The sequence below is a fragment of the Apaloderma vittatum genome, unplaced genomic scaffold, assembly GCF_000703405.1.
Source record: "Apaloderma vittatum isolate BGI_N311 unplaced genomic scaffold, ASM70340v1 scaffold3825, whole genome shotgun sequence".
NCBI lineage: Eukaryota > Metazoa > Chordata > Aves > Trogoniformes > Trogonidae > Apaloderma > Apaloderma vittatum.
Window position 1 is genome coordinate 55,389 of NW_009718603.1, and position 22,511 is coordinate 77,899.

The 22,511-nt window shown below is 37.0% G+C and overlaps 1 protein-coding gene across 1 annotated transcript in view; it reads right to left on the minus strand.

The window, feature by feature from the left end:
- Positions 1-22,511, minus strand: part of LOC104274614 (calcium/calmodulin-dependent 3',5'-cyclic nucleotide phosphodiesterase 1A-like) — a gene marked incomplete at its 3' end in the record, with an annotated part of 77,676 nt that overhangs the window by 54,788 nt on the left and 377 nt on the right. The gene's annotated exons all lie outside the window — the stretch shown is intronic.

The window sequence follows — 22,511 nt, forward strand, 5'->3', positions numbered from 1 at the left end:
AGCTTTAATCATGCTGACAACCTTGATTTTTTTGCCCTGATCTTCCTTCCTGCAGGAACCAGGAATCGCTTTTTGCTAACAAAAGCACTCTGGAGAACGATGTGACTATCTTGTAAAGTCCCCTAGCATGGCTGTTTTGTAATTTCAAACCCATCCCAGCTGGCACAGAGGAGCTATGAAGACAGAGTCCCTCTCTGAGATGGACAGAATCCCTCAGTGACTGTTCTTAAAAATCCTACCAAGCTAAAACCTGGTCTATTAAAACTCAAATTCAGGGTATTGCTATCATCAATTTGAGATAAAACTTTATTAACTCAGTAAAAGGCACAATGCAGATGATAAAACGACCTCTCTGACATTTCAAGTGTCAAGAAACACAAGAACCACACTAAAGTAAAATCATCTGGATTTTGTTCAAGTAGAAAACACTAATTTTTGCCTAGTTTCAGAAAAGGCACTACTGTTTTGGCTAAAATCTTCAAATGAGTTTAAAAAAAAAAAAACAACCAAAAAAAACCCACAACCAGAACGCACACCAGCCTGGGAAAGCCAACTAGCACGGAAAATTTCAGTGTACATTTGACAAGGTCATAAAAGAAGGAAACAAGTCTTTATTATCAAAGTATTAGGCAACAGTCACCCAACTGCATTTTGCAATTCTCACTACTCCTACTACACTTGTATCTTTATTGTCTTTATTTCCCACTTGAATTACTGCCCAGAGGCCTGACTGCATTGAAAAGTTTATTTTCCTGCTCACTATTCCCCATCTCCTCCTGCAGCTACCTACCTACCTACCACAGCACGTGCTAAAAATACTGCGTTAGCACAGAACAGAGCACAGCCGCAGATATTTGCCTCCTTTTAGGGCTGCAGATGGGACATCATGGTCTTAGCAGACTATGACCTCCCAGTCAAGGAATGGCAGTCCCAGGACATGAATTTGTTCAAAGTTAAGATATTTTTCATTTCCCTTTCAACATCATTTCATCACAACTTATCTTCCTGATATTTGAGCTCATATTCACATTAACAGTTTGTTCCTAGAAATGGTCTCCAGCCTCTTAAATTTTTATTGTGAGATATTTTTTATTAGGAGACAAAGCACTCCTCTCTAAAGCAGGATAGCCTGTATACCCCTTAAACAAACCATGGTCTTTCTGTCCACTTCGATCACAGTCAGAAATCACTCTACTTTGCATAATATGCCATAACTGTTGAAAAGAAAAGCAACTTAATTGTATCTATGGAGTACTTAAAACTCATGAATAAGAATGCATCCAGGAAAAAATAAACTTGTGATACTTTAAATATAAGAAACGATTTTTTTATACACTTACCCCATCCAAAAAACACTTTGCCCAATGTCAGAAACTGTCAAAGATTTCCATATTATGACTCCAGTTTAAATAACAAGAATGTTTTCAGATATTCTTCTCCAAAACAACAATAAAAAGGGACAGTTTTTCTTTGCATTAAGAGATATTCAAAAGAAGAAAACTCACAGAAGACTACACGTGTTCCTAAACTAATCTGTGTGCAACTCCAGAGTGAGATTATTAATGATTTGACAAATTTTGAATTAAAACACAGTAATAAAAACAATCTGTTATTATCAATACATATATACATTTTAACTTCTGAAGATGTTCTAAAGATCCCTACAGTTCCCTTGTAAAACTACTTTACCACTGTTATTTACTGCCAAGGACACAAAGTTTTGTAGCAGTTGCTGAGAAGTAGTAGTCAGTAGTGGCTTATTTTGGAAGGAAATGTGAAATAAACTCAATAGTCAGAAGGTCCTCACAGGAGTCACCTGTTGGCTTCCTCCACTATTCTAGGAGTACGACTCTAGCTGAGGTAACTCTATAGGTCTCAGTGATTAAATGAGGGCTCCACAAGTAACTCTTTTATATGAGCATATATATTTAATATTTAATATTAAATTTTCTGTAAGTTCATTCTCTTCACTCGTGGTCAACAGGGCACCACTCCCATATCTTGTTCATGTTCAGCCATACAGGTATCCATGTTTATGATTGAATACCTACCAATAATATGTCTGTAAACTTTTCTCCACTTGCATCTAGGAGATGTTCAAGACTAGAGAAAAATTTTAAAACCTCCGAGCTCCTATGGCTCCAAGGTTTTTCATTTCAAAAGCTTATTGGCTCTATTGGATCCGCTTCCTCACATCTTGTATCTGATGTCTGTATTAGAGCCTGAAAGACTTTTCAGCACCTTGAAATTCATTGTTCTACAAACAATTATAAAAAAATATTTTCAAAGACTCTTAAGTAATGTTTTTCCTTTGTACCTTTGAAAATCCCATACTTACCATTATCACAGCTCAGTAGAAACACTGATATCAAATGTTTGCAATAAGCCAAATATGCTCAAAGCATTGAAAGAATTGCTAAAAGTGACTAAGTGCACCTACACAAAATTACACAAAGTGAAGTGCACATTTCTAAGCTTGATTTATCAAATTCCAACTACAGCTTTTAAGTTTTAGTCTTGCAGATTTATATCTTTTTATCCTAAAAAGGCACCTTTATACTCCTACATCTATAATTTTGTCCATTTCTGCTTGAATGAGGAACACTTCTAACTGGAAGCCTTAAATATCAAAAATTCACTGACAAATTTTAAATTACATAAAGTAGACCTCTTCTATAAGATTCCAAGGAGGCAAAACTCTTGTTGCAGAAAGTGCAGGCCAGTAGTCATGTCTGATAACCACTTTATAAAAAAGACTATCACAATTTTATCTAGCCCTAATTTACATCCCAAACATTGAACAAATTAAAAATAAACAAAAAAAACCACAAATCACTCTTTCTATATTTGGCAGCATGTGGAGGGACTTCTTTACCTAGAAAACAATAAATCTAGATTTGTGAAACTGCAACAACCTGTTTGCTGCTGTCAGACAAAGGTCTGAGACCAAATAGAGTTTTAGTTACCGTAACACATGGTTTGCATATTTGTAAAAAAGAATGTCAAATGAAATACATCCCTGTTTGGATCGGATGTTACACATGTGGTATTTCTTGATGCAATTTGGATTTATCTGGTCGAAGTCCAGGTTTGGTAATACTGGAATATTCTGGATTTTCATAAAATTGTTATGCAATTGCTAGTCCTTGTAAGAGCTGCTTATCACTTGGCCAGAAGCATTTAATACGAAACTGTATCATTGATACTGTTTATAACTGCTAACTGACATAATGGAACATAGTCCACAGGAATTAATACCTACGTTACTAAGCTGAGTAGGTGTTTGATACTTTGACACTCATAGAGTAAGACTCCTCCATGAGTCTGGTAACTAGGCCACAAAGATGAGTAAAAGGCTAAAGCACGTCTCATTGTCATGAGTTTGAGTCTGGCAGGGTTTTTGGAAAGCAGGGGTAGAGCTGTGTGGGATGACTCATACGAAACTTCAAGAGTCTCCCCCAGCCCCAGGTAGGAGTTGGACCCACGTCTAGCCAGGGCCAGACCAGTCAGTGCCTCTGCCATCAAGGTATTTAAGAAGTGACCCTATTGTTCTTTTGCTCTTTTGGTTTTGTCTTGTCTTGATCTGTCCTGTCTTTGTGTTGGGGAGATTCTTCTGTTGGAGGAGGGGGAGATGAGAGAAGAACAAATGGAACATAGTCCTGTGAGGAAAGAGGGAGATAAGGGTCCTGGAAAAGAAGGAGTGGGAGAAGGCTTCTGGAGTAGAATCTCTCCCTGAAGCTCCATGGCGGTCAAGATAGCAGGAAGGCGATTGCCTGCCGCTTGAGGGGATTGACGGCCACAAGAACATTCAGGATGCGGTGGTACACGTAGAGCTCCATGCAAGAGGAGAGAAAGACTGAGCACCAGCAGGGGACGCACCCAAAGTGACCTGCAGCCCCAATGGCCTCATGAGGAGAAAGAGGATTGCCTCCTGTGAGGTAGACACCATGCTGCATGAAGGAGAGACTGCTAAGAGCCCTCTTTCTCAAGGAGGAGCTGCCATGCATGATGAGTAATGGCCAGATGGACCAAACCCCTGATCCCTCTTTACACCAGTGAGGGGGAAGAGGTAGGTAGGAAGATGGGAGGGGTAGGGGGGAGTGTATTTAAGATTGGGTTGTATTTATTTGTGTATTCCTCTCTCTATCCTGCTTCCATAAATGGTGGTAGTAAATTAAATCTATGTTCTTCTCCCAAAGTCTCTCATTGTTTTTACTCATCACCTTAAATGGTAGATTATTACTCTCCCTGTCCTTAATCTCAATCCTTGAGCCTTTTTGGTTGAGTTTTCTTCCTCCACATCATGTGGAGATGGGGTTGGGGGGAGGACTGAGAGAGTGATCTCTGCTGTCAGCCTGGGCTGTCAGCTCTGAACTACGGCACTCACACAAGGACAGATGCGGAGCCTAGCTAAGATATTTCTGACACCATGTTCCAAACTGCCTCTTGATGACGGAGATCTGACATCCAATATCCATACCATTATATGCAAATCTTTAAGGTAAATTGTAAAAGATTCATAAGTTTCTGCAGTAAAACCTGCAATCCTCACAGAACTGTGTCAAATGCTGAAGAAGGTTTGACACGTGTTGCAACAGATGAGAGAATGTACTGAATCAGCAGAAAGTGCCTTTGGTGATGTTCTTTTTACAAGCTGAGCATCGTTAATAAAGGACAAAAAACTCCCTCAGGCCCTAATGAAATTAGTCTGTAAAGGGGGTCTGGGAATCCTGTGCTGGAGTTTATAGAACAATTGCAGTTGGACTTTTGCATATGGAAGAGATTAGAATTACTCTGGTTTAGACTCTTTGCTCATTTCTTCTACCACCAGGACGTCCAGCAGAGGACAAGTAAAGAACTGCTCACATGAAGGCCCACACTAATGACAATCTGTTCCCTTGGAGACTGGTCGTAAAGAATCTCTTCTCTGCCAAAGGAATTTCACCATGTTCAACAATTCTTCACTGATGGATAAAACTATCCATGTAGGCACAGCTGCGTGCAATACATCCAGTGCTCTAAGGATTTTCCTGGACTGCTTCCACAGAGACGTCAAGTAACTTTTCTCCTAAGATGTTGGAAGGATTTGTAATCATCTGGGATAAAAGAGTATGATTCAAGGATGGCTGGCTCAGCTGGCGCTGACAAATATACTGGCATCTGCTATTCCTCCTCCTGAAAATTCTCTTCCAAGAGAACCAGATCAGTAACAGAGTGAGGTATAGGAGGAACAAACCTATCTGTCACAGTCTTTGTGGTGAAACCTTATGGAGCTTTGAGACACCCCATCGTGACCAAAAAGAGGTAACACTTGAAGAGCTGAGGTCCAGATAGAAAGATCCCTGTAAGCAGGAAATTAAGAATGTCTGGTGCAGGGAACTACAGAGAGATAGGATCCATGTGGTTCAGAGTGAAAAAAAATATCTCTGTTGCCTCACAGATCTGACAAATAAGATGAATACTTCTTCCAAGCATGTAACAGTAATAGAGTATTGCAGCAATGCAATAAAAACTAGATCTTTTGGAGAGTACACTAAGGTAGGCACAAAGAAACTACATAAGGGAGACCAATAACACTGTGTGCAACAAATCTCTGTTGACTATCACATAGATGTTAGATGGCTAATTAATAAATTGAATAGAAAGAAGTCACTATAAGGCCAAAAGGAGAAAAGCTTCAGATCCAGCAATTAGGTGTATTTAGATCAAATTATCTGACCTGATATAAGTCAAATTTGTTTCATCACGATTGGACTCAAAGATCTTAAAAGTTTTTTCCAACATAAAATCATAGAATCATGGAATCATTTATTTCAGTGAATAAATGTCATAAATCTATCTTTTTTGTTGTTGTTGAGCTCTTAAAAAAACAGATAAAGATACATATACAAATGTAACTTTGTACAGGTATCATGAGGAATATCAGCTAAACATGAGTTATCTAAATATTGTACTAAAAGTAGTAGTTTTGGACATAGAACAACATGTGCATTCGGCACTAGTGAGATCAGCATTGAAACACTGCAGTCTAACAAGGTGTTCATAATTCAAGGAAGAATTTTAAAAACTGGCTATAAAACTGAAGGGGGAAAAAAAAGCCATGAATATAGGTGAAATGAATGCTTTACAGTAAAACTTCTCGAGTTCGATTCACATAGAAGTAGAGCCCGGTTAAGAAGGTCCTAGTCTACAACATCCAAGTAAGCGACAAAAACCTAAAAGGAGTAGTATTGTAATCTAGCAAGGTTAGAGAAGTGGATCAAATGAAGCTTAAATTTGAGAAAAAAAAATCACTAGTTATCTAACAACTGCAGTAATAAAGCATTAAAAACAAATTATAAAAAATGTGGTAGAATCCCTATCACTGATCATTTCACCATTTTTTTTTCCTAGAAGATATATATATTAAATGTTACTGGATTTGAAGCAGAGATTTATTCTGAGTAACTATGTGTACCTTCTTAAATCTGAGGGCAACACAGGTAAATAGCGTAATCCTTACTTGTTTGTAAATTCCATTGATGCATAACCCCAGAAGTATTTAGTCAGAAATAAAGAAATTCATATATGACTATTAAAGCATTCCTAATTTTCACTTGCCTTGCTTTGTTCAGTTGCAAATCACTACGTAACAGAGTATCTGAAGTAACTCATTCTTGTACTGGGAGCAGTGAACAATCTCTAAAGCTATTTTCCATTTTTTACATTTCCTGCATACTGTAATATTCAGTTTCCTTCTGCAACATATCATTTGATATTCAAGTACACCACACTTTGTAAATGATAAATGATAAAGATAACATTACCAGTAGTGTGCAGACTATTTCTAAATTGGTCTTCATACAGAGCAGCATCAATTTTGAGAGATACATATCATCTAGTTGGAGTAAAGCTTCTGTAAAGTTGCATGATAGAGCTTTAAAATTAACATATTAGCATTAAAGAAATATTATCTTGCAAACGGAATCAACAATAGTTTTATATACTATACTTAAACTTCTGACTATCTTCTCTTAAGGAGAAGTTACTATTATTTTCAGGTGGCTGACATTTTCTTTACTTTCTAAATTCTTACAAATATCTTTTTCATGAAATGTAATTTGCTCATCACTCCATGTACTACAGAACTCAATGTTTTACTTTCCATTAGTGAAAGAATGGAATTAAAAATAACTCTGCTCAATTCAATCAGTGCTGGTTAGATTGTTCACCTTCTACAGACTGATACTGTGACACCCTAAGTGTCAAGCACAGTGTTTTCTTATGTGCAGTTTCAATGACTTCATTAGAGTTATAATGACTACCCATGGACACAATTATTTGCAAGATCACATCTTTACTTAGCAAAGAAACACCACCAAAGAAAAAAATTAGGAAAAAATAAGGATATAATGAAATCAATCCCTTTCATCAAACCAGTTTGCAAGTTTCTATAAACGCATACTTGTTGATCTCGGAAGGGTGCTTTACATGGAAGTCTCAAACATCTGTGTCGCAGCCTGAAAAATACCACAATAATGGATCTGTTCAGGATCTATGCATCATCTTGGGACAGTGATGATAGCAATCCAATTCATTCAGTCATTCTTTATTCTGTGAATATTCACTATACAAAATAAGGAGAGTTTAATGCATGGAGCTAAAAAACACCTTCTTATTCAAAATGAACACTTGTAGAAGAGCAGGTGTGCTTTTACACATATAAACCTGAAGAATTTTAACATTCGTAATCCATGCTGTTTGTTCACTATTTCGGACTTAATTTTGTTACAGAAAATAAACTGGACACTTCTCTAGAGTCTTCAGCATGGTTACTTCATTTTGCTTTCATTTCTGAATTTGTTACTGCTTATTTACCAGCACAAGATACAAATTTGCATTTGGTGTGTTAGCCTATGCTGAGTCGGAGTCACATTCCATCTTTAAATGAGAGGTGGTAACTCATGACTTTATTGACCATGTGAGCAGTTCTCTCAGTGCCAAGCCAAACAGACTAATTTCAAATTCCTGTGGCAATCATTTAAGCTAATTTCTTTGACTGCACTAGAGCAAAAGAGAAGCTGTTGCTGCTGGGCTTCCTCTGGGAGCTGACTCCTAACAGCTAAGACACAGTAACGACCAGTCTTTAGTATTACCAGTCTTTTGACTAGGGTCCTGGTTCTACTTTCTGGCTTATATTCAGTCCTGCAGCTCTGATCTAGTTGATGTACCTGGTAGATGAGCTTTAACACATACTAGTTTGTGATGTGTGTTATAAGGTATGATTAGGTGTTACTATGGTCTTGATGTCATACTAGTCTGCCTGTGTAGAAATACTCTAATGAAGATGGGAGACAAACTGAATTGGCTTGCTAAATTCACCTATTGATAATAGCCACAGAAGCAGGTCTTTCCATTGTTATTTCAGATGCTACAGGGAAGAATCAGAGTGGGTGGAAACTAAGATAACGTCAATGTTAGTATCATTATCTTCTCTTCAGTCTGCATCTGGTAAGCCTTGGGCTCACAAAACGATCCTGTCACGGGGGACAGCCACCCTGGCATTAATAACAAGACTGTATTCCTGCCAAAGAAAGCTGGGCAGAAGCACCACTCAGTCTGGGAGACATCTGTCAAGGAAGTTCCTCCATAGTTCAGGAAAGCAGCAGGAGGGCATGGTTTGAGCCTGAAACTTCCTGGAACAATGGGCTTCATCAACAAGATGAACATCATGCATGGACTGAGGAAATTAACAAGTGAAGACTGCAGTTACATCAGCAGCACGTAAGACCAGCCTTTCCCTCCTCACAAGTCAAACATTACAAGCCCTCTATTCACCAAGATCCCAGGTCTCCTAGTAAGAGAAGTGATTCCTGCTAGTGAGAGAATACACACCTCACTCTCCTGCTAGGAGGAGTCAATGCAAGACCGTGCCCAAAAAACATTCCTCTGCCGGAGGCATGTGATCAGCTCACTGCTTGCCGAGGCTCATTCTTGGTCACTGATGGCACTGTCAGGCACAATCAGTGGCACCGCAAGCATTCTAGCTCTTACTTCCAGCTGAAGCTAAAGACCCAAAAGAGATAAATAAATACCAGAAATAAATATGTAGACAAATGGCATCAGGTAAAAAGACTGGAAAGATATAGGGCCTTTGGGAAGAAGTAACTTTATTAAGTGACTACCACAGGGATCAAATAATGAAGCAAATTTACAGAAAATTACCAAGATGAGGAAGAACAGAAATTGCCAAAAGCATGCAAAGATAATGAGACAACAGCTCTGAGGTTTTTTTCATAAAACGCAGCAGAATGAACAAAATATAAAGGAAGGCATTGGGAGCAACTAATTGTTTCAAGAAGCAGAGATATTTACAGAAGGAGAGGGATGATAGGCCATTATTTTGGGTTCTATGCACCATAAGAGAAATACGCTATTACAGGAAAGTGCAAACAAATTTCACTTAAAATTATGAAACCTTTGGAGGTCAGAGTAACAGGAAAAGGAAGAAATAGAAGAAATACAAAAAGGCTGAGGCATAAAATTAATAATCTACTGTGGATTCACATAGGCAAAGCCCAATAAAATTCACTGTTATGTGCTTAAGGAACTACATGATTCTTGTTCTCAGTCATTAGATATAGCTTCAAAAATTAACAGGAAGAGTGTATTAAAGAACCTGGGAAATATAACTGTCCATTTAACTGAGATTCACAGAAAGATACAAGTCTTATAGTTAATACATTTATAAGACTATAGAAGTTCAAAAAGTAATAAAATACAGCTAGAATTACTTTGCTCAAAGCAAATCATGTCAAACCTCTTCAATTTTCTTTGCTAGACTAACTGGCCTAGTGTGTAAGGAGGAAGTGCTTATTTAATATATTGACTTTAATAAAGTCAATAATAAAGGCTTTCCTGCTGGCCTAATGAGACATTGTCATAAAGAAAGGAAATACAGCTTTGATGAAATTACCTAAGATCAGGATATGTCTGGATGAATAAATAATTAGCAATGGTTTACTGCCGAAGAACTAGCATATTTCAAGCCAGCTGGTATCAGGCCTATTGCCTATTCCTTTGGATAAAGAAATAAAGCACAGTGATAAGAATCTGGGAAGGTCACCAGAATGCGTAAATCTGCAAGTAGTTAAAAGATTAGGTAAACACTTCATTTGGGGAAATGTGCCTCATTACACAAAATAACATTTAATACAAACAACTGAAAAATGTTATAGATAGTAGAGGGAGACAACGAGGTAATGGCAATGTGGAAATTTATCTGAAAATCATATTTGTAAATATAACATAAGAAAGAACAGATGATAACATAAGGAAGCAACCTTGGGCAGGTGACAGAGTTGAGTATACAGTAAGACATACCATTTTTCAATCAGCTAAGCCCTAAATAATGTTGCTGCAATAATCTAGTTGGAGGAATTTTAGTTTGAAAAAAGCTGTAAAACATACCACAGACTGAAAAGGAAAACAATAATAAACCCAGAAATTCAGGAAACACCCCCTGAATGGCAATATTGAAGAACTACATTAGTTTCTCAACCAAAGAAATGACTAAAAGTCAGAGGGGTACACATGAAGAAAGTTCTTATTAGGAAGCAGATGACAAACTATTCCTCCATACACTGACAAAACAAAACATTTCAAATTGGACAAGTGTTTACAGTGTATCTCACTGTACTGCACCAATAGTGAAAGAATATGCAAAGAAGCTAAGTCAGGTTGTGGAAGGAGCCAGTAGCAGAATGGAGTTCAGCCTGTGCTAAGATCCAGGCTTCAGGATTCTTGAGAAAACCTTTATGTATTCTGGTTCTACAACAGGTAATAGAGTCATTAAAGCTGTTTTTTACATTCCATGAGAATGGAATGTAGAAGTGGAGACCTGGTAACAGAATGGTACATTTTAACTTGGGCCCTGAAGGGGCAATCATTCTGGCCAGATCAGTCTTGCTTAAAATTGTTTAAAACCTATATGCATTTTTACAGAGACTTGGCAATCTGTTTTTGTTCAAAACAACAAGAAAATACTGTTAATTATTTAAAAACAACACCCCAGTTATTTAGGTATAACATTAATTTTAATTTTTATGAAGGACATTATAGTGTGGAAGTCCTTTCTTTGGCATTAAGGGAGCTATTAACTTGGTTCACAACTATGTTTAAACAATTCCTTGTAATTGTCCATAATTGTCCATTATCAGCAGAAAAGGTTACTGCAATACATTAGTTTTATATCAATGCGCTTTAACCTGTTTTACATAAAAGTTCCACTCCACATCTATTCAAAGACATAAGGAAATACATGATTAGTTTTCAAATGAGAGGTTAATAACACCAATTATTCTGGTGCTGAAAACTGGGTGTTCTAAAGTTAGGGGATTAATAATTTTAGAAAGATCAACTCAGCATAAAACGCTTCTCAGTTGATGCCACCATGAAATGAAACTGATTTCCTCAAAAAGTACACTCATCCCTAAATTCTATAACAATCATCAAGACATGGCAAAAGGAGTGTTCTTTAAGGTCTAAACATGGACTGAAAATGTTTGAGCTCCAACAAGGAGAGCAGCAGTAGAGAAGAATAAAATTATAGAATCAAAGAATCAGTCCGGTTGGAAAAGATGTTTAAGATCAAGTCCAATTGTAAACCTAATGCTGCCAAGTCCCACTACATCATATCCCTAAGTGCCAGATCTGACTTAATTTCAGATGCAGACTTAATTCCTCTGTGTTGGGCAATGTTTCAAATACTAGACGCAGGCTTGGAAGAAAGTTGGATGTCAACATTTCTGGTGATCAGGAAATTGCTTTACTTAATTTTGCAAACTGAAAAATCCCAGCCCCACCAGGATCTGCTTCCTGAGTGCATTTTTCAGATCCCTTCAAGTACCTTAAGGAGTCAGACATTTTTAGCAATGAGAAACATTACAAAGCTCACACATGCCAGTTCGAAGATGACTCAACAACTGATCTTGTAATGTCTCTTGAATTCATCGCTAACCTTGGAAAAGTTTGCCAGGGAATAGTACAGAACAGCACACCAGCAGGGTCCCAAGCAGGCCATCAGGCTGACATTAAATATTTGATATATTTCAGCAGTGTCACTATCTGTCCTCTACCTACAGATAACATAGAGTAATTATTTCAATTTATGTTTTAGTGTATTAAGGGATGAGTAAGCATGTAAAACTGCAAATGACCACATTCTCATTAATCTGTCAGCTCACCACCTGCTTATCTTTACATTTCCACATTACTCACTATATTCTGTTAATCATTCTTTTCCTCTTTTAATTTTGTTTTAAACTTCCCTATTATCCATTTCTCTCCTTTTTTGTTTTATTTTTTTTCCTCCATACCACTGCAAAGTTTCTCATCATCCTCCCTTTCTCAGTTTCACAAACTCCTATCCAATTTCTGTGTTCCTCTGCCACTAAAGCCACTAGCTTCTGCACTGTTTTATGTATTTACATGTTCACCCTAATCATCATCAAATTCGGTTCTGGTGCTGACATCTTATATTTAAAATTCTGACTCTTCATTGGCTTCTGTATCCGTCTATGGCAAAAGGGCCAGATAACATCAGCCGTTAAAATAGGAGCATGAGTGTAAACAGTGTGTGGATGGGATACACAAAACTCTCCAACAGCATGCTTTACCAAAATTGTTTATGTTGAAGTGGAAGACGACCATCACGCACATGAAACATTAACCAGGGAATTATGAAGAGACTTCTGAAACAAAGGAGTTGGCTTGGTAAAAAGTTATAGGGGAAGCACAGAAATTTGGAGCAGGAAGAAGAGACTGAAGAGTGGAAACCGCAACACTCAAATCTGGTTTAACACTGCCAGATAGCACCAAGCAGTCACTGCAAACTGTGTGAGCACAAGCTTGTGGGGCACCTCAGTGGCTCCTGGAGCAGCAATGGCCACAAAGCGCTGGAGAAACTGTATCTCCACCACAAGGTTTGTGGAGGTAAGGAACTGAGATTTTTCAGACTTAGTTTACAACACAGACATACCCTCACTTGCTTACACCGTGCTCCATCCTCTCACTTGTCCCCTTTCCCACTCACAATCACCAACTCTTCCTTCAACCTTTCCCAAAACCTGGGTCTCTTCCCCTCCCAACACCAGTATGCAGTGATCTTCCCCATTTAAAACCAGTAAGGCTTGACTCCTCCTCCACTCTCAACTACCAACATCGTGCCTGGCTTTCCCTCTCCTTAACTGACTGAGCATCTATCTGCAGCCATCCCCTGAGTCATCCTCTCCTTTTGATGAGATTACTATTATTTCTAACTTTCTCAAACCTATGAAAGCGCTCTGACAGGCTCTATCAGTACTCCACTTAGCATAAAAGGGTCTCAATCTGGACTAAGCTTACTAAATGGTAACATAGTACAAAAAGTAGTAAAAGACAATGTTCAATTTATTCTTATTATGGTAAAGCATAATCTTAAAGATTAAGGAATTTAGGGCAGGCTTTTTCATAACAGAACAATGATCTATAAATATCCATGCTCAGAAAGCACCTACTATAGTAATTCACCATGGATATAAATTTTACAGATATTTGATCAATAAATCATATTTCCACGATTTGCAATTACTTGGCTTGTTCTTTTTATAATCATCCAACACGTCCTAGTATTATAGCCATAGTTTCAAAACTTAAAGATGAAGTAATGGAAAATATTTGATTTTCTGTGTTTCCATCACTGTTCTTGTTAAAAATAAAATTTTTATTATGTCTCTACAACACGACATAATGCCTTGCGGAGACACATGGGAAGCTGAAAATGAGTTATGCTTGATACTAGAAGAAATTCTACATTTTTCTGGTTAGTTTCACATTGGGCAGGCTAACTTCACACTGAGATCACAATACATAAATGAAGATAGGGTTGTATTTAAGGCTATGTACAGATTTATTTATACAGGTTAAGATATGAAGACCAACATAACTGGAACTGCATTTCCAGATGATCCTGTATTATGCATGAAGCTTTCAAACCCTTTGTATTCTTCCCTCTCAAAAACAAGTTTTCCAAACTCTGAATAAAACCAGATTGCCAGAAAAGAACATTAAAGCAAGTGGAAGAATTTTAAATGTAGTGTTGCAACACCCAGTTAAGTTCTTATCATGGAATGTAGCAGTAAGTCCATTTTTGCACACTAGCAGCTCAGAAATCCACAGGTTTATGTTAACATAGCCTATGCTGTTGTCTATAAAGGTCATCAAAATTCATATTTTTAAAGCAACTTTAAAATCATTCTTGAGACCACAGTTCAAAAATTTTGGGGGATAACAGTTCCAAAGCTTTATGTAAACTGTTAGCCAGTCTCTCTTTTGGCTTTGCTAATTTTCTTCATGATTTTACCATTATTGCCTCATAGGCATCATTGTCATGTCGAAAAGTTAAAAGTATTTAAAATACAAATTCTTTTTAATGCCTTGCCAAATCCCATTTTCACCTTCGGATTCATTTAAAACATAAATCGATACAGTTCTTATGCTTAGGTGGGTAGACAGTTTCTGACATTTTTTTCTATTATCTGCCTTTTATGTACAAAAAAGGAGAAATTTTGAAGAATTAAAATGAATGCTTGTAAGTGTAAGATTCCTGCAATATCCATTAATAAATAGAATATTGTTTTGGATTTTTCTTTACTGTTCTCTTCTGGTTTGGATATCAAGTTTTAATTATATTATCCAACAGGTCCTTAAGGGCAAGCCAAGATATTAGAAACACAGAATACACAGAAATATTAAATCTACAACAGGAAAAAAAAAGACAGACATATTTTAAATGTCATGCCTTTCTGACACACCCTGTTCTCATTCTCCTTTTTAGGGAAGATAACTTCCAAGCAGATTAATGAAAAAATGCTAATGAGCACATCAACACTGTGTCCAACCCCAGCATACATGGTTCTGCTACATGGGCAAATCAGGATTTCTTCTGCTGTGAGTGCATTTATATGTACACAGGCAAACTGGAAATGGGCAGTCATCCCAGCCTGGTTTTTAAAGTGATGGTCACAAGATCCCTGTGATCTAGCCAGGATCATGCTGGAAGATACTCAGCTTCGTTTGATAGAAACAACTGCTTAAAAACTATGTAAAGGAAGTTCACTTCCCTCTTTGCTGCTGCTTCTACCTCCTCTCCCTCCTCCACTAACTACCAGCCACAGATATGGGAGCAAGAGATCTACCTTCAGCTCCACCCCTGATCACAGGCGGGTGCTCAGCTAACGTCCCCTTCTCACAGCACCTCTGCCCTTACAACACGTAAAAGCTATTACTTCAACGTGCAACACAGGGCACAGTGCCTTTGCTCACTCCTTACACTTTCTTGCTGGAGCCCCAGCATTGGACAAGCTATAGTTTTCATTCTGGGCCTTCTTACACGGACAGAAAAAACACTAACCTGAGACAAGACAGGTGCCACGTACTCAGGGAGAACTGCAGGAACAAATGTTTTGGGAAAGCAGAAATAGGTATTCTTACCAGGCGAGTTAAACCTATGACTTTCCAGAAAAAGATAATGCAAGGGAGGAGTAAATATAAATCTCTCCCATCAAACTGAAGGCTGCAAGGGTCTGTGAAATAAGAGTGACTCTTACCTTTCACTACAGCTCCTTTTCCTAGCCCTTTGAAAATAAAAATCACTGCTAATCTGTGCAGTGGGACAGCACTTTTCTTTTCACCATATCCATATATAGCGTTTCTTCACTCATCAGCCTTGTCTCCAAAAAGCTAAGAACACACCACACAGGAGGGGGTTTCTTATAGCTATTAGGTCTGATAAAACATATTTCCAATGTTTCACAATACCAAGACCTCAAATACTTGCACATATAATATACTTCTTCAATCTGCTTCCAGTACAAGTTAATTCAACCCCAGAATGAACTATATTTTCACTTCTGGTTCTTTAGAGAAAAAAGTCTTTGGTGAAAAAAATCATTCAGCCTCAGATCTCAAAGAATTCAGTTTCTTTGCTGCCTATTGTCTTGATTTCTAGGATACACAAAAAATTCGCTGCCTTCTTTTGAACTTGCTCTTGTATGCTTGCTCCTCTTGAATGACTACTAGCACAAAGCCAGGTTGCAGCTGTACAGTCATCACTCATCACTCCTATTTCTTCAGTGGTAACAGGAGAAGTTCCACTTTTCTCTTAACTCCTCTGAAAAGCAACTAACTATGCCTCATCTGCTGCTGCTCTTCTGCTACTATCTGAAAAATTGCTTCCTTTCGATCTTGCTTGAGGCATAACTTGACTTTCCTGAGAACGACCTTCCAAAATATGCAAAGGACACTTTAAATCCTAAAATTAAAATACTAAAATTAATCTTTAGAGATGAAAATATTAATCATTGAATACACATCAATTCTTGCTTAACATTTCCTCTTCAGAAATCCACAACTGAAGTTAGGGTAAATCAGTTTTTGGCTAAGTAGGAACAAAGTAAAGGGAAAGTTGTAAGAAAGAGTTTGAGATATGTAGGCTCGAGATAATTGTAACCCAGGGCAGAACAAATCTGGATATACGAAAATACAAACGAAAATGCTTTTCACTTAAACAAGTATGCCTTCTCATTGATGAATTGTCTTAAGTTAGGAAGTTTAGTAGATTAAAATATTAAAAATGCAATAGTTCTTATGCATCAAAAGCTTTCATTTTCAGCTGTTAAAAAGAAAAAGACAAACAGTCCTTTTCACAAGTCCACTCTTAAAACCAGTACAATTTCCCTCATCACTTCAATAGCAATCTAGAACACAATTACTAGAATGGTTATGCAAATTCTTCTATCTCAATCTGGTTATGGCTAACCTACTTTTATTATAGAGCACACCATGCTGTAACATATTGCAGATTCACCTCATTTCAGTCAGGTTTTTTCTTGCTGAAATTTCTAAATGTATTTATTCACTTCTAGTATGATTAAGGGGTTCAATACTAACATTTGGACAGCTGTTCAAATGTATCTGAACTGCTTTAAGCTACAAAAGCAAATGTAAGACATTTGCTCCTTTTCTTTTGCATTTCTACCATACTTGGTTCTGCCTCCTTTCAATCTACTTATTGAATAAACGTATATAATCCACCTGAAAATTAGATTCACCACGCTTTTCCTCACCTTAATCTACTGTTCTGTCTCTCCTGCTTCCTTAAATTACAAAATGCAACCTACTGTCCAAATTTTTTGATGGGCTGCTTTACATCTTATCTTCCTTTCCACCATCTTCTGGACGTGTCATGGTTCTATAAACTGTATAATTTATTAGCATGAATTTCTAAGAACTGTTTACACCCTTCATAATATTCTGGATGCTCCTCAAAAATGTCTTCACTTATCGCTTCAATCAAATTCTTTTTTCATAGTTTCTTATCAGGCGAGGAACAGATGCTCCTGTCCCTCAATCCTCCTCTTAAAGTCCGATTTTTTTATTATTACTTTTTTTACATCTACCTCCTTCTCATTCTAATTTATAAGTTAGTCCTTCTAAGGTACTGCCATGTAAGAACAAAACAAAACAAAAAAGCCCAACACGACAACAAAACCCAACCAACCAACCAAGAACTATTGATGGTTTAAACCAACATACAACTACATATTATTTTGGGGTATTTACCCACCAGTGTAGCCAGTGAAACACACAGGGAGAGGTAGAAGCAGGCAGGTAGGCTAAAAATACCTTTAGGAACATCACCAATGGCACAGCCATGGCTGTGGGTTATATGTAGCTTTGCAGAAGTTGTGGCAAATTTCACCATTAGGGTAAGGGGCAACCAAGAATCAGACTGTGATTTCAGGGTCTTCTTGCGGCACTGTCTTTTTGCATTCTAGCCTTTTCTTAGAGCAAGAAGCAAAGAACAACTGCATCTTCTCTTCCCTGCCCACTTCCCTCCTACACCACAGGAATAAATTGTCACTCATTAAATTAATATATTACATTAATTTCCAATTAAGCTATCACTAGCAATAATGATATATAATGTACATTCATCATAACTGAAGTGCACAATTCAACATAAACTCAGCAAAGTTTCCCATACATCTGCTTATTCCCTACGCACAGTATAAAAATTACAATAGTTTAGACCCATTTAAAAGCCACTGCAAAGGAAGGGAGAAAATACACTTTTTTTCACCAGCTTCTAAGCAGTTAAAATCTACTACTTCCTAGGCTATCCACAGGTACATGATTTTTTTTCTTGCTTACTAAGTTGTTTCTTCATATTATTCTGATTTGTTATTCTTTCTACAGACTGTAATTGAAATGGTACTAACACCAGTTATACCCATGCAAGACACAAATACATCTTTTCAGCACATACCATATTGAAGCCACAGAATAACGAGACTACAATAGAAGTCACAAACAGGGGGGGAAAAAAAATGCATTAGCATAGTATGAGGACCAATTTTGAGTGTCCAGGAAGGGGGGAAGGAGAAAAAGAAAAATAAAAAGCAGTCATGTAAGGGCATTACACTGCTGGTTATTTCTCACTAGAAAATACTTGTTAGCATATTTTTTCCAGGAAGAAAAGGGTCTCTGTCAAAAACTTAGGTCCAGAAGCTGCATAACACGCTCCTTCTGTATTTTATTACATCACATGTAAACCAGCCTCAGAAGTTACTGATATGGATTATTCCTGTTCCACAAATTACACCAGTATAAACATTTTCTGGAAAACAGGTCTTCATAACATTTACAATATACTGTACAGTATATAATTACTTATGTGCTCTGTAGTGGTGTCACAATCGTGTTGGAGTAGTTTCTGCCAGTGGATTACAGCGAGCATCAGCATCTAGATTTTAGAGCGGATTTTAGTATTGAATAAAGTAATGAATCATTCATATAGATTTTAAGGGACTAGAAGCAAGAGACCAAAGGACCAGACTGGGTCATCTTCTTAGTAAAGGAGAATTCGAAGTTACAGAGAGTCTAGCCTAGTTAATTCTAATTAATACAAAATTTGCATATAATGAACAAAGATATTTGAACAACAGTAACAGTACAATGCACTTACCATTTCTATGGTGTCTGCATATGAGAGAATAATAGAGCTCCCTGAATAGTTGGAAAATAAGTGTTTTTCCCTCTTGTTCTTACTCTTGCTTTCAGCACCATGAGCCCTTTTTTCCTGTCCCTACTGCTCTAAGGGAAAACCCTCAACCAAAATTGCATGAGACCACAGAAAATGTGCAGAACAGAAAAGAGAGGTATTTTGAAGCTAACGCATTAACATTTTTTAAAGACCCTAAAAACCTGAAATCAAAGAAGTTACACAGCAAGGACAAATTCTTTGTTATTATCCAACTGCCATTGATCTGGAAATCTCAAAAGAACATGCATTTCTCAAAATAATTCCAGGGTTTCTTGAATCCTGCCAAGGCAGAGACACCAAAAGAACAACTTGCCTTGTGATACTCAGATTCTTTTGCTTCCATTTACAGTCAAGACCAGAAAGATCAAAGTCATAAAACCCACCCCCAATAAGACTGAAGCAGAGTGTAGAAAAATGTTAGCTTCAGTATACGCTTTAACTAACAACTGCGTAGATTCTTATGTTAACAGAAACCATAGAAATCTGAGAACTAAAACATCTATTATGTCATCTCTATCTATGCAGTTGACAGGGGAGGATTTGTTCCCTAAAGCATATTTTATATGGCTTTACTCAGTCCAGTTTTAAATGTCAGAGTTATGAAGCTCACACTGCTTTGAGAAAATTGATTTGTTTGAATTAATTTCACCATCTCCAGTTACAGCAAACAGGCTCAAGATGCTGTTCTTAAACATATGGAATTTCTTCAGACACTTATGTTAGCATTAAAATCGCCAGTGAATATACAAGCTACAAGTTCTTGTTGAAATGTATCTTTTCTTATAGCAGTCTGCCCTTTTCGATATCAGGGAATGTAGGAATCTCTAAGTATTGGACAGTCAGTTTCTGATGCAATTACTAAATTTTATCCAAATTGATTTGCTTTAGTAATCAGTTCAATGTGATTCATAAGCTTGGCTTCTTTACACAGTTATACTTCTGAATGGATTTTTTAGTTATTTCCAAGCACTACTGGGTAGCAAATAATAAAAGTCACACTTGGTTCCCAGTATTTTTATATTCTTACTTTGTGAATTCATAACTCACAAAAAATTGAATATTAGTCCTTGAAACATAATACCTATCCCACTTGTATGTAGAGGATTGGTGACACTGATGGGATTTTTTACAATAGATACTCTACTTATTTTTCACATTACTGTCAAGGCAACTTAAGTAGAGATCCAGTGTAAATGTAACTTTGATAAGTAAGAAGCTATTTGTGTGTTCTTATTAAGTTCTAACACAGCTCTCAAGAAAGATTTGCTTTTAAGAGTAACTATAATTAGCATTGGCTGTAGGTGAAACATGGGCAAGTATAAATATTTCTATAAATTTTGAGTAATTTGATATTTTATTTTCTTCTTGAGGAAAAAAACAACTAGACCACTGATTCAGTTACATCAATGTAAGATTTGAGCCCAGTAAAACAGTTTCACCTATATGGAGAGAAAATTACAGGATTAAAAAGACTGAGGCTAAATCTTCACAATTCTTGCACAAGAACACTTTTTTCACTGGGGAAATATTTACCAAAGTCATAAGGAAAATGAACACACATTAAAAAACACAGCTCTTTAACGTACTACGATAGCATCTGTATTTACTGTACATGATACAATCTTTACGGCATACGGAGATTGTCTTTCTGTTTCTGCTGCCTAAAATATTATGCCGGTCTCGACCTTGGAAACGTTTCTTAAGCATTTACTGTAGTACTACAGAGAACTTTTGCCAGAAGAGTCACTGCAGAGCCATGGACTCTTAGGGGGCTTTCCATATTAGGGGTTTTCTTGCTCTGGATTAAGCATGCCAACAGGAGTTAGTTGCTGTTCTGTATTTAGAACTGATTTGCAAGAGTGGATTTTGGTAAGAAATTTTGAAACTTCTTGTGTTTCATTAAGTTCACTCCCACAAGACAGTTTAGGGAAACATCCGTTAAGAAAGCTCTTGCAAACTATCCAGTACTAGAATAGCCACAGCAGATTCTCAGACACATCTTGAAAAATGCACTTATTCACCCACAATTCTAATGGTTCCAAAAGACCTTGAAGAATTTGCATTTAAAATATTTTTTTAACTTACAGTTCAGGGGATAATTATCATAGATCCTTGAAAATATTTATCGATGTTTAAACAGAAATATATTCAATTAAATTATTAGCTTGAATAAAAATCTATCACTTGAGGAAAATATCAAATGTCTCCCAATCATCAGTCAAACTTTCTGTAAAATAACTCTTAGTTCCACTTTAATAAAGTGCAAGATGTTTAATCTAATTTATTATATAAATTGCATAGCAAATCCATACAGAACATTCAAATTTAAGTTTATTGGTTAAGTCATTTCACTCCCATAGTAACCTTTTAATGTCCAGATTCTCCTTCTGCAAAGTAACCACAACGCTTCTGAAAGACTTCCCCACAAGGGACATTAGTAGGACATAATCCTGGCATGACTACCTGTCTGAACTTACTCTGGGGCTGCAATACCAATTGTTACTGTGCTCCCACAATAGATGACATCAGTAGTGGCCATCCAATAAATAACAATCCTGTATTTGCTCTGGGACCATCTATAGTCTTATATTTGTCATATCAGCACTGTGGTTACGATGTCCTACTGCTGTCACCCAGTAAAAACTGGAGTTTTGTTAAAGATGTTGCCAGCCATAAACAGAAGGGTGAACTACTGCAGGGTTATTTAACCTTACCACTGCGCCCTTATTCACAGTAGCTTGAGAAACATTATTTCCCACTCAAGGTCACTTGGTCTAAAGCTAGGACTGGCCAAAGGAAAGGGGTCTGCTGTGGTAAAAAGCACATGTAAACTAGATCTAATCTTATCTGTAAAAATAATTCAATGTTTTATTTTAAAATATAATCAGAAGAATGTTTCATAGATCAAACTAACGTATGTAGGAAGAACCACCTCACAAAAACTCCAACTTGTTACTTTTTAAACTTGAACCTGTCTTAGCAGAAGAGTCTTACAGACAAGCTGTACTTTAAGCACTTGTCTGCATGGCCCAGCAAGCAAGCTACTTGACTCTAAAACATGTATCATTTCAAGTACTAAAATTCTACCATCCAAACATAATCAGCTAAACCAATCAAGAACCATGTTCCACTTTTAAACAGTTTTATAATTCCAGAATACACTGAGGAACTGCAGAGCTGTCAGAAAACAAAACACAAAAAAAGTTTTCAAAAGCTATGTTGCTCCTCTTTCGTAATATAGACAATCCCACCCAAAACTTTAGAAAATGCAGATGACAGAGAAAAAGAAAAAAAGAACTTGTAAAGTCTCAGTACAAGTGAAAAAAAAAAAAAAGTCCTGAGCACAAAATCATCTAATATGTTACAAAGCTATGCAACATTAAACTCT